Source organism: Arvicola amphibius, chromosome 12 (genome assembly GCF_903992535.2).
Source record: "Arvicola amphibius chromosome 12, mArvAmp1.2, whole genome shotgun sequence".
NCBI classification, from domain to species: domain Eukaryota; kingdom Metazoa; phylum Chordata; class Mammalia; order Rodentia; family Cricetidae; genus Arvicola; species Arvicola amphibius.
Genome location: NC_052058.2, coordinates 125,363,921 through 125,370,680, shown reverse-complemented (window position 1 = coordinate 125,370,680; position 6,760 = coordinate 125,363,921).

Here is a 6,760-nt window from a genome sequence, read left to right as displayed (position 1 = left end):
AGCTATCAGGGAAATGCAAATTGAAACAACTTTGAGATACCATCTTACACCTGTCAGATTGGCTAAAATCAAAAACACCAATGATAACCTATGCTGGAGAGGTTGTAGGGTAAGGAATACACTCATCCATTGCTGGTGGGAATGCACACTTGTGCAACCACTTTGGAAAGCAGTGTGGCGGTTTCTCAGGAAATTCGGTATCAACATACCTCAGGACCCAGCAATTCCACTCTTGGGAATTTACCCAAGATATGTCCAATCATACTACAAAAGCATTTGTTCAACTATGTTCATAGCAGCATTATTTGTAATAGCCAGAACCTGGAAACAACCTAGATGCCCTTCAGTGGAAGAATGGATGAAGAAACTGTGGAATATATACATATTAGAGTACTACTCAGTGATAAAAAACAATGACATCTTGAATTTTGCATGCAAATGGATGGAAATAGAAAACACTATTCTAAGTGAGGTAACCCAGAGGCAAATTGGTTTTTAATTATCTTTCTAAGTTGATTTTTTGTATGGTTTGCCTATCAGGGTGACAGTAGCCTTGTAAAGTTTGTCAGTCTTCCATCTGTTTCTATTGTCTGAAACAATTTGAAGAGTAAAAAAATTAGTTCTTCTTTAAAATTCTGATAGAATTCTGTGCTGAAACATTCTGGCCCTGGATTTATTTTTAGTTGGGAGATTTTAATGATTGCTTCCTTTTCCTTAGGAATTATAGGTCTATGTAAGTCATTTATCTGGTCTAGATTTAATTTGATAAGTCATATCTATTCAGAAAAATTTCCATTTCTCTCAGATTTCCCAATGTTGTGGACTACAGGTTTTTGTAGTATGACTTAATGATTCTGTGGCTTTCTTCAGTGTCTGTTAAATGTTATGTTACCCTTTCCATTTCTGATTTTGTTAATTTATAATTCTGCCTCTGCCTTTTAATTAGTTTGGATAAAGGTTGGTTTATCTTATTGACTTTCTCAAGGAACCAACTTTTTTGTTTCATTGATTCTTTGTATTGTTTTCTTTGTTTCTGTTATATTGAATACAGTCTGTAATTTGATTATTTTCTGTCATCTACTCCTCCTGGGTATGTTTGCTTATTATTTCTAGAGTTCTAAGGTGTTCTGTTATGTTGCTAGTTTACAAATGTGGGTTCCATTGTATTTGGAACACAAATGTTCAGAATTGATACTTCAACTTAATTCTTTATGTAGACACTTAGTGTTATGAACTTTCTTCTTAGCACTGTCTTTAAAGTGTCTCATAAATTTGTATATGTTGTGCCTTCATATTCATTGTACTGGAGAAATCTTTAATTTCTTTTTTTTATTTTTTACTTGATCAAGTGGTTATTTACTTGTGTGTTGTTCAATTTTCATGAGATTGTAGTCTCTCTGCATTTTGTGTTATTGTTGAATTCTACCTTTAAGCCATGGTGATCCAATAACATATAGTAGATTATTCCAAATTTTGTATCTATTGAGATTTGCTTTGTGACCAAGTATGTGGTCAGTTTTAGAGAGCATTCCATGAGGTGCTGAAAAGAAGGTGTATTCTTTTGCGCTTGGGTGAAATGTTCTATATTTGCCTGGTAAGTCCATTTGAGTTATAAAGCTGTTAGTTCCCTTATTTGTCTGCTAAGAATCTTTCTAACAGATTTATCTGGTTGGGAGAGTGGGATATTGAAGTGTTTCACTATCATTGCATCTGGTTTGATGTGTCCTTTAAGCTTTAGAAATGTTTCTTTTGCAAATGTGGGTGCCCTTGTAGTTGGAAAATAAAATTTCAGAATTTATACTTCATATTGATGGATTTTCCTTTGATAAATATGAATATAAATAGGTAATATCCTTCTCTATCTCTTTTGACTAATTTTAGTTTAATGTCTATTTTATTAGATATCAGAATATCTATATCATCTTGTCTTTTAGGTTTATTTGCTTGGAAAATCTTTTCCCAACCCTATACTGTAAGGTAATGTCTGTCTTTGAAATTAAGGTATGTTTTTGTATGCTGCAGAAGGATGGGTCCTGTTTTTGTATCTATTCTGTCAGCATGTATCTTTTATAGGTGAGGTGAGTACATTGATACTAGGAAATATTAATGATAAGTGATTTGTAATTCCTGTTTTTTTTTCTGGTTTTGTTGGTGATGATGGTAGTGTGGTTTTGTTTCTCTTCTTTGGGATTCTTCTGGTGTGATATTATCTTTTGCTGGTGATATCATGGGTGTAACCAACTTCTTTTGGTTGGAGCTTTTCTTGTAATACTTTATGTTGGGCCATATTTGTGATCAGGTATTGTTTAAATCTGGTATTTTTGTGGAATATTTTGTTTTCTTTGCCTATGGTGATTAAAGACACACTGGGTATAGTAGACTTGGACAGCAATGTAGTCTCTTGGTGTCAGCAAAACATCTGCCTTGGAGTCCCTAGACTTCAGAAACTCCATTAAGAAGTAGGACATAATTCTGATAGGTCTGTCTTAATGTTCCCTGACCACCTTCTTTTGTAGCTCTTAATATACTTTTGTTATTTTGTATTTGGTTTTGATCAATATATTGAGGGTATTGTCTTTTTACTGAATCTATTTGGTGTTATGTAAGCTTCTTGTTCCTTCATTAGCATGTCCTTCTTTATCTTAGCAAAGTTTTATGCTATGATTCTGTTGAACACAGTTTTTGTGTCTTTGAGCTAGAGTTCCTCTGCTTCCCTTATTCCCTATTATTCTTAGGTTTGAGCTTTTCAAAATTTCCCAGATTTCCTTAATATTTCTGTTAATAATTTGTTGTGTTTGACATTTTCTTTGACTGATAAATCTAATTCATCTATCATATCATATCTTCAATATCTGATATTCTCTCTTCTGTATTTTGCATTGTTTGTTGTACTTGTATATGTGGTTCCTGTTCTTTTATTGCTCTTAAATATTGTAAAGATTTGTCACACATAGTGGTTTAATCAAGTTCTGATTTTCCAGTAGCTACGCACCAAGCATAAGCTAGGTGACCAGACTAGGATAATTCTGAAAAGAAGAAAGACAGAGAGTCAGTCACCAGCCAAATGCAAAGGAAGCAAGATGAGAATGACATACCTAGAAAAGGTACCAAGGCATGTGGCTAGACATAGATAAGAACTATGTGTTAATTTAAGTTGTACAATCTAGTTAGTAAGCCAGAGCTAATAGACAAAAGAGTTTATAATTAATATAAGCCTCTGTGTGTTTCTTTGGAACTGAACTGTTGTAAAACCGGGCAGGAAAGAATTTTCCATCTACAAATGGCTCCCAATGTTCATCAGTTGCATTCACATAAAACCTGAGAGAGCTTGGAAAGGCATACTAGACATAAAAAACTGGGTTTAGCACACCTTATTGATAGCAGCATATTATCAGGTGGGTTTAGTTTGGTAGAGTCATGCAGAGGTGTGACTCCTTTAAGAGAGGATTCCTGACTCAGTGTTAGCAGCAAAAACCCTTCAGTTCTTTTAAGAGGCCCTGTTAAATGGAATTTATGAGCTTCTGGCAACATGTTTCTTGGTAGTATCATGGACCTAGAAAACTTTAGAGTTGTGACAATAAAGGTGGCTCCTGCCAGTACCATTGCCATAAAGCTAGACTCTCAGGATGTTGAAGAACAGGGTGGATCCAGCCGGCAAAGCTGCCACTTTAATTTTAGCCTTGCTGTTTAGCAGATCAAAGACTCATGGTCAAAAATAGTTAGAGATATACAATAAAGACAGATTGAGAGAAAAACCCTCTAAACAGTTAACAGTGTGTTTAAAAATATACATAGCCTTGGGAGATTAAAAAAATGATACAGAAAGGCCTTAAAAAGAAATAGACTAAGGAAGAAAGCCACATAAAGATGGAAAATGTACAGAGTCTGGATACTGCATGTTGTTGCATTTTATTTGAATTGTTTGATGGCTTAAGGAGCAACAACTGCTATAAGATGTTTAATTATAAATACTGCTGGATTAAAGCAATCTATATATTTTAAAAATATCTTGACTTCAAAATTTAAGCCAAAAGATATGTTACTTTGGAAAAGAGGTTCTGCTTTTATATTTGCAGGAAATGAGAGGCTCTGTATTCATTCTGGATTAAGAAACAACAGGTTTGATCTAGGAAGACCTGCTGAATAATCTCCAATAGGAGCAGATGGACAAGATGACTCAACATCTAAATTTCCTCCAAGTTCTACATCCAGAACAGCTTCAAGGTTTCTAGTTGACGTGATCCTCACAGAATATTCCTGTCAGAATTTGACCATAATTTTACATTCTCCCAGGGTTCCCCAAAGATTTCTAGCATCCCCAATCAACCAGAAATAGTCAAGAAAACTATGCATACATTCCAAAATAGATTATGTATGTTTGTTTGTGGTTAGCTTATTGGTTATATGTTGCTATGGATAATGGTCAGGAGAAAAGATAAACAAATGAGATTAGATTCAGATTTCTTGTTTTCTAAAGTAAGAAAGGGGAAATGCTATGGGATACTGCTCACATATACTAAAGATTTGTCACTCATACTGGTTTAATAAAATTCTGAAAGGCCAGTAGTCAGGCAGGAAATATAGGCAGCACAACAAGACTAGGAGAATTCTGAGAAGATGAAAGACAGAGAGTCAGTAACTAACAAGATGTAAAGGAAGCAAATTTAAAATGCCTTACGGAGAAAAGGTAACAAGCCATGTGACTAAACATAGATATAAATTATGGGTTAATATAAGTTATAAGAGCTAAATAATAATAAGCCTGATTTTATAAGCCAAACAGCTTATAAATAATATAAAATGCTGTGGTTCTTTGGAACCACAGAATCGGGCAAAACAGAAAGTTGCATCTACATCTCTGGTCTCTTTGTGTATGAAAAACATCTCTACAGGACTTCTTGGGCTTTAGAGTCTCCATTTAGAAGTCAGGCATAATTCTCATAGGTCTGCCTTTATATGTTACCTGACCTTCTTTTTCAGCTCTTAATATTCTTGCTTTATTCTTTATTTCATATGTTTAGTGTTTCACTTAATATGTGTTGAGGATATTTGTTTTGGTTCAGAGTATTTGGTGTTATGCAAGTACTATGCTCCTTCATAGATATGACATTTTATGTTGGGGATATTTTCCTCAGTGGTTTTGTTGAATATATTTTCTGTGACTTTGAGCTAGATAGAGGTCTGCTTTTCCTATTGCTTTTAATCTTAGGTTTGGTCTTTTCATGGTCTTCTAGATATTCTGGGTGTTTTGTATTAAGAATTTGTAAGATTTGGTGTTTTCTTACTGATAAATCTATCTCTTGTATTTTGTTGGTTAAGCTTTCACCTGTGGTTCCTGACCCTTTGCCTCAATTTTCCATTTCCAGAATTTGCTCAGTTTGTGTTTCTTTTATTGCTCCTATTTCAATTGTGGAGTATTGAACTGTTTCTTTCACCTGTTGAATTGTTTTTTTCTTGGCTTTCCTGACTTTCTTTAAGGGATTATTAATTTCTTCCATTTTTGTTTATTATTTCCTCCATTTCTATAAGGAAAATTTTCATTTTCTTTTAAAGTATCTCTATCATCTCTATAAAGTATCCAGATTGGTATTATAGGTACCTATGTTGATTCTTCCTACAATTGATGTAGGTGAAGGCTGTACCTCTGAGTATCCTCTGATGCCACTGGGGCTGGTGGTGGAATATGTTGTTTATAGTAGTCTTGCCTGCTGTCAGGCTGCTGTGGCTCTTTCTCCAATTGGTGTAGGTGGGGGCTGTTCCTTCAGAATCCTCTGATGTGACTGAGTATGGGGGCAGAATAACCTCATCCTCTATTTGGTACAGGTTGTGTTTTTGACTCTCTGTGGTGCTCTGATTCTACTTTTCCTCCAGTCAGTGTGGGTGGGGGTGGCTCTGATTCCAAGGCCCTGTGATGCAACTTGAGATGGTGGTAGGGTGACTTGGCCACAGGAGACTTTTCTGTTCATGAGCTACTATTTTAAGTTGGGTGAGGGATCGGTGGAGGAAGTGCCACCATGACCTAGGCACTAGAGAGCTGGGCTGTCCAGGCAGGATAGTGGGTCTGTCCAGCCAGAAGAACAGCCACTTCCCTCTTAGTCTAGTCATTGCAGATGTTGGCTGTGCTTCTGGGGCTTTCTGATACAGCTGTAGGTGGTAGGGGAGTAGCCTGGACTCAGGAGAATTGCCTGATGACTCACTACTTATCATTGTATATCAGAAGTCAATCACTTTACCCTGTGCAATATGCAAAGCTGAAAATGCAGAGAACCAAAACATTCTCTAAGTTGTATCATCCTGCTCCCTGTTTATCAAGAAACCAATCAAAGAATCAATGTAACACACTAACTCAAAACCCAGTGAAGATGGGGAAGATAAAGATAAAAAGTTTCTCAATAGTCCTGGAAAGATAACTCAGGGGAAAAAATATTTATCCTGAAGTTGTAAGGGCCCGATTTATAATCCCTGTTACCAACATTGATACTGTTTTGGAGTCTGCCTATAATTTCAGCACATGGGAATATCTGGAAAAAGATGAATAGCTAAACTAGTCTAAAAGGTAGGTCCTGTTTCAACTGAAACTAACAGGGTGAGGAAATCTAAGAATAGGCATGACCAGAAGATTAGAGATAAGAGCCAGGTCAACTGTCAAGAATAGTCTCCTGAAGAGCATGACCCAAAGGGGTGATGTTCACATGACACTTCAGATGCAAGATCTAAGTACAGGAAACCACAGGTCTCTCTGCTCTATTTATTAGCCTTC